Source organism: Myotis brandtii, unplaced genomic scaffold, assembly GCF_000412655.1.
Source record: "Myotis brandtii unplaced genomic scaffold, ASM41265v1 scaffold709, whole genome shotgun sequence".
Lineage (NCBI taxonomy): Eukaryota > Metazoa > Chordata > Mammalia > Chiroptera > Vespertilionidae > Myotis > Myotis brandtii.
In genome coordinates, this window is record NW_005370782.1 from 346,020 (window position 1) to 360,831 (window position 14,812).

General features: G+C 40.4%; 1 protein-coding gene across 1 annotated transcript in view; it reads left to right on the forward strand.

Moving 5' to 3' along the window:
* Nucleotides 1–3,708: 3,708 nt before the first annotated feature.
* Nucleotides 3,709–14,812, forward strand: part of UNC13C (unc-13 homolog C (C. elegans)) — a 557,952-nt gene continuing 546,848 nt past the window's right edge. The window contains exon 1 of the mRNA XM_005882381.2: nt 3,709–4,316. The gene's annotated coding sequence lies outside the window, so the exon portion shown is untranslated. The remainder of the gene's footprint in view (nt 4,317–14,812) is intronic.

Below are 14,812 nucleotides of genomic sequence, written 5' to 3' on the forward strand. Positions count from 1 at the left end.
AACCAAATAAGCCACACAGGCCAGAACTCTTCTTTGGATTTTTATTTATTGATTGATTGATTTATTACTTAAACAATGGACATTTATTACCTCACAGTTTCTGTGGGTTATAAATTTGGGAACAGCTCAGGGGGGTTCATACAGTGGTCAATAGGGGCTGCAATCAACTCAAAGCTTGAATGTGGATAGAAGTTCCACTTCCAAAATCGCTCATGCACATGACTGCTGGCATAGAGTCTCAGTTCCTATCTGGCTGTTGGCAGGAGACTTTAGTTCGTTGCCCTGCGGGCTTCCTCTTAGACTGCTTGAATGTTCTCAGGTCATGGCAGCTAACTTTCCCCAGAGTAAGCAAACCAAGGGAGAGTGGGCAAAGAGAAAGCTGCAGTGCCTTGTACAATCTAGTCTCCAAAGTTAACACGGGTTTTAAGTAACCCTAATTGAATGGAAAGCCTTAATTTAAGAACAGAAATCAGTGCATTCTTTACTATCACGAAATCAACATTTTGTGAATCTTTCCAAATTGCATTGGATGCTTTATTCCCAACTATTTGTTCTCTTATACATTATTCAATTACACAGAGCTAGACACACCAACTTCCTATTTTGGATGTAATCGTGTTGTTGTCCTCAATTATCTTGAAAATAAATCCATTTCACCAATTCATTTGAATTAATGCAGAGAGCCAATTCTGGTCACAATTTTTGAAAAATAGTGAGGTCTAATGATTGGTTACCCATTCCCTGAAATAAAGAATGAGGTCTTCTAGAATGCGGAAAATACAATTCAGTGTACACGAGGTTGATTTATGCTTTTTCAAGAATTCCTCTATTGCTTAAAGCCAAGTGCACAGGCAGTAATAGAATTATTTAAGAATGACCCCTTTACTTGATCCGTTTGCTTTAGTCAAGCTTTCCTACCAATAAAAAATGACCAATGACCCAGACACTTTGGTTTTCTCCCACCTGAACCATAAATGAAACAAATGATCGGCCCCAATGTATGTCTTGGGGTATGGGAGGTGAATGGTACCCTAGAGCTTTTATTTCTCCTAAAATCGCTGCTGAAAGATGTAGAGGAGAAATGATCATATTTCTGAATCAATCATTCTATAAGTTTGGGGCATGCACCTGTGTGCTGTGAGCATATCTGTGTATTAATTTCCTATCCAATGTTGTTACTGTTATTAATCCAATTATTTGAAAAGCTCTTTGCAGAAATAGAATGTGATTTATTGATAAGAATGTGTAGTACTCTGAATGCTATATCATATCATATCAGGTGCTCAGCAGGTGAAAACTACCCATCTAGAGACAAGAAAGTTCTGTTAGGGAATTTGGTGTCCCTGCACATCAATCAAGTCATAAAGCTCTGTCACTCTCTCCAGCAGTGACATAACTTATTAGCAGCTGGTGTCCCTCAGATACATGAGTCCTGCCCCTTTCAGAGGTGTAAAATATTTCCATTTTGAAATATACAACCAGAATATTGATAATTAGAACTGGGCAGTGAATCTACCAGTACACACTGCTTTGGAGCATTCATGAAACATTTCTTCTTAAAAAGCAAAGACTGGTGACCACCATCCCTGTTGTTACTTTTCCTGTGAGAGTATTTGATTTAGAGCAATATTTTCATACCTCTTTTCATTACATCATATACACATCCTGGAGACTGCTCAAGGTTAGGATTATCTTACTTGTATTTCCTTCTATAGGTTTAAACCAGCCGTGGGCAAACTACGGCCCTCGGGCCGGATCCGGCCCGTTTGAAATGAATAAAACTAAAAAAAAAAAAAAAAGACCGTACCCTTTTATGTAATGATGTTTACTTTGAATTTATATTAGTTCACACAAACACTCCATCCATGCTTTTGTTCCGGTCCTCCGGTCCAGTTTAAGAACCCATTGTGGCCCTCAAGTCAAAAAGTTTGCCCACCCCTGGTTTAAACATTTAAACCAGTGGTTCTCAACCTTCTGGCCCTTTAAATACAGTTCCTCATGTTGTGACCCAACCATAAAATTATTTCTGTTGCTACTTCATAACTGTAATGTTGCTACTGTTATGAATCGTAATGTAAATATCTGATATGCAGGATGGTCTTAGGTGACCCCTGTGAAAGGGTCGTTCGACCACCAAAGGGGTCTCGACCCACAGGTTGAGAACCGCTTATTTAAACCAATGACATTATATCTCAGTTTTGTGAGAACTTGTATACATTACACTATTCGGGGTGCTGGGGATTCTTAGCTGAGCATATCTTTTTTTCTGGGTATTGCTCACCAAAAAAACCCCACAAAAACAAAAACAAAAAACCTCTGAATGGGTGTTTTTTCCTCTGTGTGTTGAAGAGAATTCAAAACAGTGTGTCGGCTAGCCAGGTTTTGCCAGATCATCATCTACTCTGAGGTCTAACCAGTTTTCCTTTGCTACTGTTCCGTGCTTACAGCCAGGGGCGGCAGCGCTTTGTCCTACCTGCCACTCTGGTGGCTGCTGAATGTGGTGATCACTCTGCTGCGTGTTTGCCTGCTGATGAAGCTCATTAGACCTTGAGCAGCTGCTCAAGTCCATTAACAGTCACTTAAGCAGCAGGTTGAGGAAGCTGTGCTGTTAGGAGCTAAAGGTGGGGCTGAGAGCCGAGAACAAGAAGCCTCAGTACCAGCACCTGCCACATAGATAGTCGGTGGAATGTGTTTTGCCAAAGATGTTCTATCAGGCTCAATGGTTCATTTTGCTGGCAGCTGTTATATATTAAGTATTTGGGTAAAGTAGAGTCAATTCTAAATTCTTGTTCATCCTTTAATGTACAGGAAAATGCCATACAAATCTATGTGTATGCTTCTTGTCCTGTTTGGTCTCAGCTGATAGTTGACTGCTCCTCAGTCCTAAACAGATCCTATTAAAAGCAAAGACAAGTGAATTGAAGTAAGCCAGCAGACCAGATGCATCTAACAACCTACACATCATCTCAGGACTTGAGCTTCGCAAAGGCTCTATTTTAAGATCCAGTACTTGTTTTGCTTGTTTCAACAGGAGGGTAAGAGGATAAAAAAAAAAAAAAAGCTTTATTGATGGAAAGTGGAAGCTGCTAGTCCCCTCACCTCCTCTACTCAGCAAAACTAAAAAAGAAAGCAAGCCCATTCAATTCCTAGCCAGCTCTTTAACGCGCTAACATCAAATGGGTAGTAGACATTATTTCCAAGTGAGAAGCAAAAGCTTTGCATCACTATAAGTTTTCCACTATTTCTTCCCACTTTGATTGTGTGTGTGTGTGTGTGTGTGTGTGTCTTTAATTCGGATATTTGAGGAATCACCTTCAAATGGCTTTCCGCACATTAAAAAGAAGAAAGCCACCTAGGATGAAATATCAGCATCTCCTCTGTGGAAACACGGGTCCTGTTAGCTGCCTCTCCGTGGCTAATTGGGAATTATACCGTGTGCAGTGTGCTTTTCATGATCTGAAGCACAACCAGCTACACCTAGACAAGTCATTATTAAATTACCCATGTTATCAAAGAGGCTGCAAACGCGGCCAGCAGAATGGGCCGTAAGATTGTCTCCTCGGGGTCATCACTCAGCGATAAAGGGAAAATTAGGCCGAGAAAGCTCCAGCCTCCGGGGCGTTTTCCCCAGTGATGAGGTTACGCCCTGAACAGTTAGTTGTCAGTGCGGTGGTGACGGCCACACCTGGCAGCGGCCGCAGCGCATCTTCCTGAGCCAGGGCTGTGTCTCCGCCTGGAGAGCTGCTCTGTGCAGCAGCCGCGGCGGCGGCAGCAGAGGGAGCCCGGGAGCTCTGGGCAGAGGAGGCGGGCGATCGCAGCGTCGGTGCTGCATTCCCCAAAGCATTGGCCGCGGCCCGCGCTCTGGGAACTTCCCCGCACGCACTCAGCCGCGCTGCTCCGCACCCTCAATTGTTGCTGAGCCTTGGCGCTCGTCAACAAAGCAGCTGATTTTTGCTTTCTTAGAGATAGGGATGAGCAATGAGCTGCCGGAGGAATTTGGCAATGAGGAGAGGGAAAGGCAGTTTCGTGCCAGCAGCTAAGTTGTAAAATTGCTTTGGAGGCTGCCCGGGGGAGCACGATAGCGCTGAAAAGAACAGACACCGTTGCAGACCAAAGGCATGCCTGATTGCACTTGAGTCCGATCGCTGGGTCGCAGCCTCTGCTCCTGCTCTAACTCCTTGGGGCCGAATAAAGGCAAGGAGACTAGAAACACGAATCGCAAGTGGTATTCCTGAAAGGAAAACACATATACTCCAAAAGGAGGGGAGGAACCGCCTAGCTGGTGTGTACACTTTTTTTAAAGGCGAATCCCTCAGGTATGTTCTCTTTCCCCGATATGCGCTGCCTTATCTGCATGTGATTTGTGTGTGTGTGTGTTTGCCTTTTCTTGCTGATTTCTTCTTCTTCTTTTTGGTAGCACTTTGAATCACACCATAGACCCCGGGGTTCTACGAATGTAGCTGAGGCATTTGTAAATGCTTAGTTGCCCTGTGTTTATAATAAGGATGGTTCTATTAAGGATCACGGACTTCTCAGTCATTGCTTTATTTTGAATGCAGAGTAATACATGATTGCTTAGTTTCCGCTCAACTTTCAGGGGAATGTCTGTTTCAGGGAAAACAGGAATGAGATAAAAGGCTGGGATATTTCCCAATCTCTTGGGATTTGGGGGGGAAATTAGAGCCAAACAGACAAAGAAAAGTTCAGGGCTTTTCAGAAGGGGTTAAAAGCCAAGATGCCATAGACTAGCTGTGTATCACCCAAGTGTTTTTCCAGCTCAGCATTGAGTCTGGAGCAAATTGAGCTTTTCCAGAGGTTCTGCATTTTGACCCCTTGATCAGTCCTTTAAGATGAAGATCCTGCAGATTTGCTTTCAAGAGATGAATTGCTTAAATTGGGAACTTGGCTCGGTTTTACAGTTGTTCTGTGGTGCCGAAGGAGGCAGTCTAAAAAAAAAAAATCCCTTTGCTCCAACAGCTTGAATGAACCCTAACTTCTGCAATTACATCATCGATATACTTGTATAATAAAGAGAAAGATATGGCAACAATAGTGATGTTGGCTGCCTTTAGGACCTAGGCTGAGATGACAAAGCTTAAAGTCAATTTTCCTTCTGAGGCTTTTAAAGAGAAAAAGGAAAGAGGTGGGTGGATAACACATAGAAATGAATTTTTAGAAATACTCTGCATTTCTTTAAAAAGCCAAGGAGATAAGTTTGTCTCATTTTTGAATTAATAATAAATGTAGTACTTTTAAAATAATGCTATTTTTTACACTTCAATACATTATTTTCATAAAGTGGGTAAAATTGGTAATAAATTAAACACATATGTATTGAAATTAAATGAGCTTTACAGGAGGGGAGAAATAAGAGGAGGGAAAGTTTGCTACATTTTTATATGTGTCAAAATATTTTATAGATATCTTAAGTGTTTCACTAATACAAATAGTTGATGCCAAAACTCTAGGACCCTGAGTTTTAAATATTGTTGGACCCACTTGCTTATGATTTAAAAGCCCAAGATGCAATAGAGGCAAATAAGATGTAATTATAATTTGTGCACACTGTAAAGTAAATCACCACCTTGCTCTTTTAAAAGGAAAACCTTATTTTTGCCAAGTGGTAGCTATCTGGAGCACTGAATTGGGCCATCAGGAAATCAGTGGTTTACTATACATTGCTATAACAACAACAATATCACAATTGTTATAAGTAACTGCTAGCAGTTTTTGGGCCAGAAAAGTGTTTGAAAGATGAACAGAGTCGAGTTTACATTCATTAGTAGGGTGTGGGAAACATTGTATATTTGTCTTCTCTGTTGACGTATGAGGAGGGCTTTAATATCTGTAGATGAGACACTATAGCAATGATACAACAGTACTTTTACGGAATCCATTAAATGATTGCTTTCAAACTAATAAATAAACTGGGCTAAGATTCTTTTAGAGAATATCTGAAACACTCAGACACAAAGTTGCCTTTTCAAACCACAGTGGAATTCTGTTGAGAGTAATTTCAATAGAAATGTGGACTTGGACTTGAAGGTCGATAAGCAGGTATGGGTGGGTTTCTTTTCTAGCATTTGATTATTTGTTGTTAGACTTCCATCATCAAAATTTGAAATTTTCTTCCAGAAATCATCATCACCATGTGTTTAGACAAATCTATGCCTGGGTGAACTATGAAGTAAACATGTTAGATAGCCAAAATAATTCACTTTCCATGTGCTTATTATTAACAAAGTAAACTTTTTTTTTTTCTAGGCCATCTAACACCTTTCTATGGTTGCTAGTCTTTAAACATGAAGCAAGGAAATACCGGGTGGGGCAAAAATAGTGTTACATTTATAGAGTGTGCAAAACATTTTATTCTTGCATTATTATTTATTAATTATTGTATTATTTCCCATATGAACAGCTGTAAACCTACTTTTGCCCCACCCTATTTGTGATACATAGAACTACTTGCTTCAGAACCCATTAATCATTAAAAACAGATGACAATTGTGGTGATTCCTCTTGCAGACAAATTTGTGTGTGTGGGGGGGGGAGGGGGATTTAAGGGCCAGCTTAGAAGGGAATGTTCTGCATGTCTTTGTTGATTTAGGGTAAATCTGTGATTTTGAATATCAGTACACTTTTGGCATAATATATTTTTCCCAATGCTCCAGGCATTTTCATTCTATTGACCATCTCAGCTAATGCAGTGCACATACCCTTCTTTGAGTTCTCTGGAGCATTATGCCACCTGTACATTATCTTCCAATTTCAATACTATCTGCTTCTTATTCATTGTTTTTATCCCATCATTTTAAATGGGAATCACCTTCTCACCTGAGGAAAAATTTTCTGCTTTGCAGCTAGAAATTTTGGACATTTTAAATACATGCCAAATTTGTTTCCAAAATGCACTTGGAAAGAAAGAAGCCACTTTCTGACTATATTATGGTTTATACTTAATGCTAACTTATTTGAAAACATACATTTAAATTAATATCAGTCAAGCACCAATGGCAAATTTAAGGGATTAAATTTGTTGGTGCTTGTTGTTACAAGTAATATCTGGATCTTAAGTTGTCTCTGCTTGAATGGTTAGGTTCCTATCCCCTTCCAGATTAACAAAAAGGTGTGGGGTTATTAATAGCCCTGAGTCTGCAGGTTTTAAGCACTCAGTTCTGTAGTCTCTATGGAGATAATGGATGCTCCTCTTGTTGTCTTTTAAGGCAATGTTAGGAGGACAGATGTTATTGTGACCTCTAGATCAAAAGTCCTCCAGAGGAGAAGTAGAAATGAAGACACAAAATCATATTCTTTCTCTTGTGAAAATGGCTGTGATCCAAGGGACATAAATCTTTCCTATCTCTTGCATATCCCAGTTATATTGTACAGTTTGGACTCAGCCTATAGAAATTATTGTAACCTTGATACAGGAAAATATTTTCTTTTTCTTACATAGGATATTAAATAATAGTATGTGAAAATAAATGCTGGTTAGCAAGATAGAAACTCAACATTATAAATTGTACGCAGAGCTTTTCAAGTATGAAAAAAAAGTAATCAGAGACGTAATCCAATGTTTTCTTGTCTTTCTTAGACCTTTACAACCTCACCTTTAGCCTATCTCCATTCCCAACAGCCAGTCTCCAGTGGCCCAACTCCTATGTTCCAGGTGAAACATGCTTTGTTTCTCAGCATTCTGGATCTTGAGAATCTGGGTGCAATGTGTTTGTGTGTTTTTTATAGACAAAAAGTGTTTTGAGTGAAAAGATTTTGCTCCATGTATTTTATAAGTTGAAATGACTTATTCTAGAAGTTACTTTTTCAGGCATATTGAACCTAAGGGAAAAGAAAGAAAAAGAAAAAAAAATAACTGTCAGACAGGATGACTGTTTCTATCTCACAGGTTGGAAGAACCGATGGCTTACCATAGGCATGATCACTGAGGCATGTTTCTGAGAGAGGGACACGGTTGATCTGATCATAGACAATCTGGAGAAAGAATGGATGTGATTTGAATCATGTCATTGTTAAGGGGCACAGAGCTGAGAAAAACCTTAGCAATTCCCTTGTCTATCAATGAGAACTATTTAGTCAAAATTGCCAATGAAATAAAATAGAGAATTCATGCACACACTCCAGCAGGAGTCTAGTGCTTTTGCTGTCTAGTAGAAGATCACTGGAATTAGTCAAATACTGGCTCTGTCTCCAACTGGCTGCATGAACGTGGGTTGTCACTTTCTAAGCATTGGTTTTCTCATCTGTAAAAGAATACTATTTGTTTGATGATCATGAAAAGCCCTTCTGGTTTTTAGACTCATAAATTCTATAAAATCTACATGCTGCAGACTCTATAGGGTTGATTCCGTTTGAAATGTCACTACAGAATTACTTGACGCTGGTTTGCTTCTCCCGAGGCTAGTGGTTTGTAAATATCATTGAGCTGCCCGAGATGCTGGAGAAGCAATATTAATCTTTTTGCAAATTTTCATAAATTTGTCAACTTGTTTTCCTTTGTACAACTAGGCAATGATAAGTATTGACTGAATAATATTTCACTTTAGCTGCATCTTTTGTATAAGGCCCTGTATATGGGGGTCATAAAATATTTGCTGCACTTTGATAGATGTTGAAATGCTGCCATTTAGTTACAAGAAACAAATGGGTGTTTAGGTAGTTAGCCACTCACTTTACTGGTCATTCCATAGAATAGTTTTAAGAAATATTTTAATTGATTTTTAGAGAGAGAGGGAGAAACATGGATGTGAGAGTAAAGCCTCCATCAGCTGCCTCCTGAATGCCCCCTCCTGGGATTAAACCCACAACCGGGGCATGTGTCTTGACCTGGAATCAAACCATTACCTCCTGGTTCATGGGTTGATGCTCAACTACTGAGCCACACTGGCTGGGCAAGAACAGCTTTGTTTTTTTAAAAAAAATAGCAAATGATAATACATAGATCTTGATAAGTAAACACAACAAATTACAATAACTACATACATCAATTGCTGTCTTTCTCCATTTAGCCTTGAATGGGAGCATTCTCTTGATACTCTCTGTCTACTCTCACTGAGGGGATTTACGTTACATGCCTCACCAGGGTCAAGAGATACTACTTCTCTAGTTTCCCCCAAACAGCTCCTTTTTCTGATTTCCTCCGTCCCTTAATCTCTGTAGTCATCCTTACTGTCTTATTCTTCCTCACGACCCCTATCCAATTATTCACCAGATCTTGTTTCCTCTTTTATACATCTTTTCCAGCCATGCTTCTTTCCTGCTCCTACTGGCACCACCTTGGTTCAAGTTCTTATCACTTTATGACTGGAACACTGCTCTAATCTTCCAATGGTTATCTGTTCTGAGCTTCTCCTCTGAGCATCTGTTCTGCACACTACTGCCAGATCCATTGTCCTAAAATGCTTTAATCATGGCACATGTCACTCCCTGCTCAAAAACTTTCAAGTATACCACCTTGTATATGAAATAAATCCAAATCTACTTTGTGTGGCAAAAAACCCATTTTTTTATAGCGAGATCCCAGACTACCTTTCTAGCTTTCTCTTACTCTAGTTCTTTATCCACTATCTGCTCCAATCAAAAGATTCTTCACAATTTCCAAATCCTGGAATTTTATGCAATTCTATAATACCAAATTATTTGCACAAATTATTCATTTACTGATATATACTTTCTTGGGAGATTTCTCCTTTTGTCTTGACCTATAGTTTAAACCTTTACTGTTGTAAGTAACTTAAAAAAATTTCTAGCAAGATTATAAACCCATTAAGTACAGTATCTGCATAAACTTTGTCAAGTTACTTAAAATTTCTTTATCTTCTCAACTATAAAATAGCATTGCTTCACAGTTTTCATGAGCATTAAATTAAATAACATAGATTAAGTGCCCAAAGAATTCTGCCTATACTAATTATAGTTATGTTAGTATTCTTCACTATCTTGTGTATAGAAGGTGGGTGCTCAATAAATTTGTTTACTTCTATATATAATTTGAATTCTATAATATCAGTTATTAGAGGAAAAGACTAGTAAAGGAAGGAGAGAGACTGGTGTACAGAATAGGAAATAATAAAAAAAAATAAGAGAGGAAAAGTCAAACATCTACTGAAAGGCAAAGGAAGTGTAATTTCAAGAGGGGTGGAAGACAAACTATAGAGGGGAGCAGCCTGCCTGCCTTTAGGACAGAACCATATCACATATAGATCTATGTCAATTTGCAATGGTTTTTCTTCCTATTCTTGATCTGGGGTTTTGAGACTATGTACTACCTTTTCAATTTGGTGTTTCTAGAAAAAATACTTCCTTCACTAGCTCTGTGTCCATAGCCTCCCTCACTTTCTTTGATCTAAATCTTCCCCTTTTAACTTTAGTTGATAGTCTAGAATGTGTTTTACCTCTCTTCTATTTAGTCCTGAAGCATATCTAACTTGCGTCCACATTATTGGTTTTTATTATCCTAACTCCTGTTTTATTGCATCTAGCACCCAATAAAGTCAGCAATAGCCACAGTTGTGGAAAGAAATCCAGAGCATCCCTCATGGTCTTTTGTAGTTTCCTAGAAGGAATTCTTAGTGTATCTGCTTATCTACACTAATAAAAGAGAAACATGGTAATTAGCGTACGACCGCTACCCTTCCCATTGGCTAATCAGCATATCCTTATGCAAATTAACTGTCAGCCAAGATGGCGGCCGGCAGCCAGGCAGCTGGAAGCGAACATGAGGCTTGCTTGCTCCAGTGACTGCAGACTCCAACGTTCCCCGCCTGACTTGCCGGCCTCTGAGTTGCAACTCTAAGCAACTATGTACTATGTTGCAAATAAGAAGCTAAACAAAACCCCAGAAACCAGCTTTCAGCCTGCCGGGATCTCAGAGCTGAAGTTATACATTGTTTCGATTATAGAACGGCAAACAAACCAGATACGAAGCCTCAGAGCTAGAGCCAGAGCTAAAGCTGGCCCAGAATAAAATAAAAAAAGAGAAAAAAAAGGAGCGGTTGGGAGCTTCAGTCAACAACCGCCAGCCTGAAAGCAGCCCTCAGCCCCTCACCCAGACTGGCCAGGCACCCCAGTGGGGACCCCCACCCTGAAGGGTGTGTGACCAGCTGCAAACAGCCATCATCCCCTCATCCAGGCTGGCCAGGCACCCCAGTGGGGACCCCCACCCTGATCCAGGACACCCTTCAGGGCAAACCAGCCGGCCCCCAGGCCTCTATCCTATATAGTAAAAGGGTAATATGCCTCCCAGCACCGGGATCAGCGGAGCCGAGAGGCCTCTTGGCACCAGATCAGCGTGACAGGGGGCAGCGCCCAAACCCCCTGATCGCCCTGCAGCTCTGTGTGTGACAGGGGGCAGGGCCACAACCTCCCTATCTGCCCTGCTCTGTTCGTGACAGGGGAAGGCACCCCAACCCCCTGATCAGCCCTGCTCTGTGACAGGGTGCGGCGCCCCAATTTCAGTTTCAAATTCCAAGTTCCTGGCAGAGAGAATCTGATTAAGCCAGTTAACATCAGTGGATTTAATAATCTATGGCCGAGAATGCAGGATCATGTCCTATAGACATGGCTGGAGGGACCCATTCCAGTTGAGGAGGGGAGTACTTGAAACAGGCTGGACTCAAGAGATATCTATTGAAACAGTGGATACTCAATACATGTTAATTAAACGAAAGCAGTGATATAGGACAGGGAAGGTTCTTCAGGCAAAGAAAACAGTACGAATAAAGGCAAAGAAGTGGGAAAACTGGAGGAACGACTGAGGAACAGTTAATAGAATTATAGAATGCAAGAACTAAATTAAGGGGTCTTTTTTTTTTTTTAATAGATGAGGAAACAGTCATTTTACAGAGGAAGATGCTATGGACCGAGGAGCGAAAGTAATTTACCTATCATACTATATAATAAAAGGCTAATATGCAAATAGACCGAACAGCCAAATGACCAGTTGCTATGACAAGCACTGACCACCAGGGGGCAGATGCTTCCACAGGGGGAGCGTTGCTCAGCCAGAAGCTGGGCTCACGGCTGGCAAGCTCAGCGGCAATGGTGGGAGCCTCTCCTGCCTCTGCAGCAGCGCTAAGGATGTCTGACTGTGAGAGGGTCCAGGCCAGGCTGAGGAACCACCCCCACCACCACGAGTGCATGAATTTTGTGCACCAGGCCTCTAGTTCTATATAATAAAACCCTAATATGCAAATTGACCTAATGGTGGAATGACCGGTTGCTATGACATGCACTGACCACTAGGGGGCGGATGCTCAATGCAGGAGCTGCCCCCGGTAGTAAGTATGCTCCCACAGGGGGAGTGCCGCTCAGCCAGAAGCCGGGCTCATGGCTGGTGAGCACAGCGGTGGTGGCAGGAGCCTCTCCCGCCTCCAGTGTAAGCTGGTGATAAGGAGCAACGGTTCCCGTACTGCAAGAGGGATGTCCGCCTGCCGACTTAGGCCCACTGTCTGCAGGGTACAGACATCCCTCAAAGGGTCCCGGACTGCGAGAGGGCGCAGGCCTGGCTGAGGGACACCCTCCCTCCCCATGGACAATATATATCAACTCTAGAATCTATTGAGCGAAACAGTGCACAAAATTTCATGTACCGGGCCTCTAGTTCTCAGACAAGAGGCAGTGTGGCTGATTATATAGATGCTTTCATCTGCAATTTTTCCAATTGGAGGAAAATTTCCCTAAAAAGGTTGAATGAGGAGTCTAAGAAAAATCTTCCCTAAGTTTCTTGGTTAAGCTTGAAGTCTCTAAATTCCTGAATAATGATGTTAAGAGGAGGGAATGTCCATTAGTTGGGACAATATATATCAACTCTAGAATCTATTGAGCGAAAACTTGAGGTTGGCCTTTAAGTTTTTCTTGTGAGTGTCTGGATTTTATATTACCTTCCTCTTAACACACTTGAAACTATAAGACTTCATTAATTTCTCTCAGAGTTGGCTCCAGCTGTCTGTCCTTTAGGCCCTACCCACAAGATATTACTTGCTGATTGTTGTGTATGGAATATAAAGCTTCCTTCCATGAGAATGGAGAAGATGTTTCTTAGAATGCAGAAAATTAAAAAAGTCTATCAGATGTGACACAAGTTTCAAGTCTCAAATTTAATTACAACTGTGAAAATTATAGAAGCACCAAAAAAGTAATTGTCAAAGTACTTAACAGTTTCTGAATGTCTGTTTTTCAATTATTTTTCAGTTAATTTATGTTTCATTGTGAACCCAATCTCTTAGTCCAGTTATCTAAAACTCCTATAGGACAGATGATTTATTGCACTGCTTAATACCAGATAAAAATATACCATAAAGTAAAGCCTGTTCATATTTTAATGCAAAACATTTGTTACCATATGTCTGTGAATATTAATGAGTGGTAAAACCAAGCAATATCTAATGGAGAGATACTGTGAACTCCTATTTATCAGGAATTCAAAAATTTTTAAACAATCAACTAATTTGTGGCAATAACTTTCACAATAGATATTTATGGGTGATGATACTACTTACAGATTAAGTTAAGATGCCATTTTCTATCTGTACAATATTATTATATTCATTATGATGGCATGGCAGATTCTCAAGGTTTCCATTTAGTGCTTTCTACATTTTAAACTACTAAATTATGTTTAGTATAATTGGTCATTATTCACTACTTTCGAATTATTTGAAATTCATAAGTAGATATTGTAGAGAAATGGGTGTTTTTTATTTAGTAAAATAACCATGTTAGTGATGAGGGATGGCTGCCTGGGTAATTAGAATTCTATTGATTTGGTATGGGAGGTAGTATAAATGACCTTTTGAAAGTAAGTTAACTTCTATATGGATTGATTATTAGCACTGAAATATTCTGACCCAAGATCACAGTGCTGGATCCCAAGACTTAATTTTGCAAGAGGAAAACAATTGGTCATAAAGAGAAATAGAACAGCAATTACTGTTTTGCAGAATCCATCTCTTTTTCCAGAAAAGAAATTCAAAGACAGCAGAAACTAGAACATCAAGTCTATGCTAGAAAGAAAGTACATTTTTTATATTTCTGAGTACTAGCACTTTTATCTTAATTACATTTTGCTTAGATTACTACTGACATTAGTCTGAGGGTCTGGAGGACTCAGCAGGTGGCTATAGAAGAAGGTGGGGCAGGAGTGTCATAGACAATGGAAGAAAGCCAAGCTTGGACTTGAAACATGTCCACAAAATTTACATTTCAGAAATCCCAGCACACCAAGGTGACCGTGTTTACATTTTCTACTTCGCTGTACGCCTTAGGCTACCTGAGGGACCTCTCTTGTTCCTCCTTTCTGATGGAGAGCTGTATATCCTGCCTCTTGAGCTGCTGCCTTTGTCCTAATTAGACCAGCTAGAAAACACTTGGAGTCCAGGGGATTCCTTCTGGGTTAATTACAGGGCTGTGAGCAGCTTTGCTGGAGAAGTAAAGCAAGTTCAATTTCAGACAAGATGTGCCTGTGTGCTTTAATGTGTGATGACCTGTGCAGAGGCCCAAAGGCTGGGCTTTTCTGATGCCTCTCTCTTTCACCATCTAGTCCGCTCTGAGTTTCCAGTGCCTGTACCTGTCTTCTCTCCACTAGATTGTGAGCTTCTTGAGGGCAAGGCTGTGCCATTGTTCTCTGTACTGCAAAACTGGTAGTTTATTACTTGCAGAGTGAAACATAACAACAAAAACAAAAAGCAAAACCTCTGGAGAATTACAGTGATTCTGATGGGATACACAAAACAGTTTCCTGTGTTTGACATTATTAGTAACAAAAGGTAGTGCTTAAAAGAGTTTTTCTTCATATTTT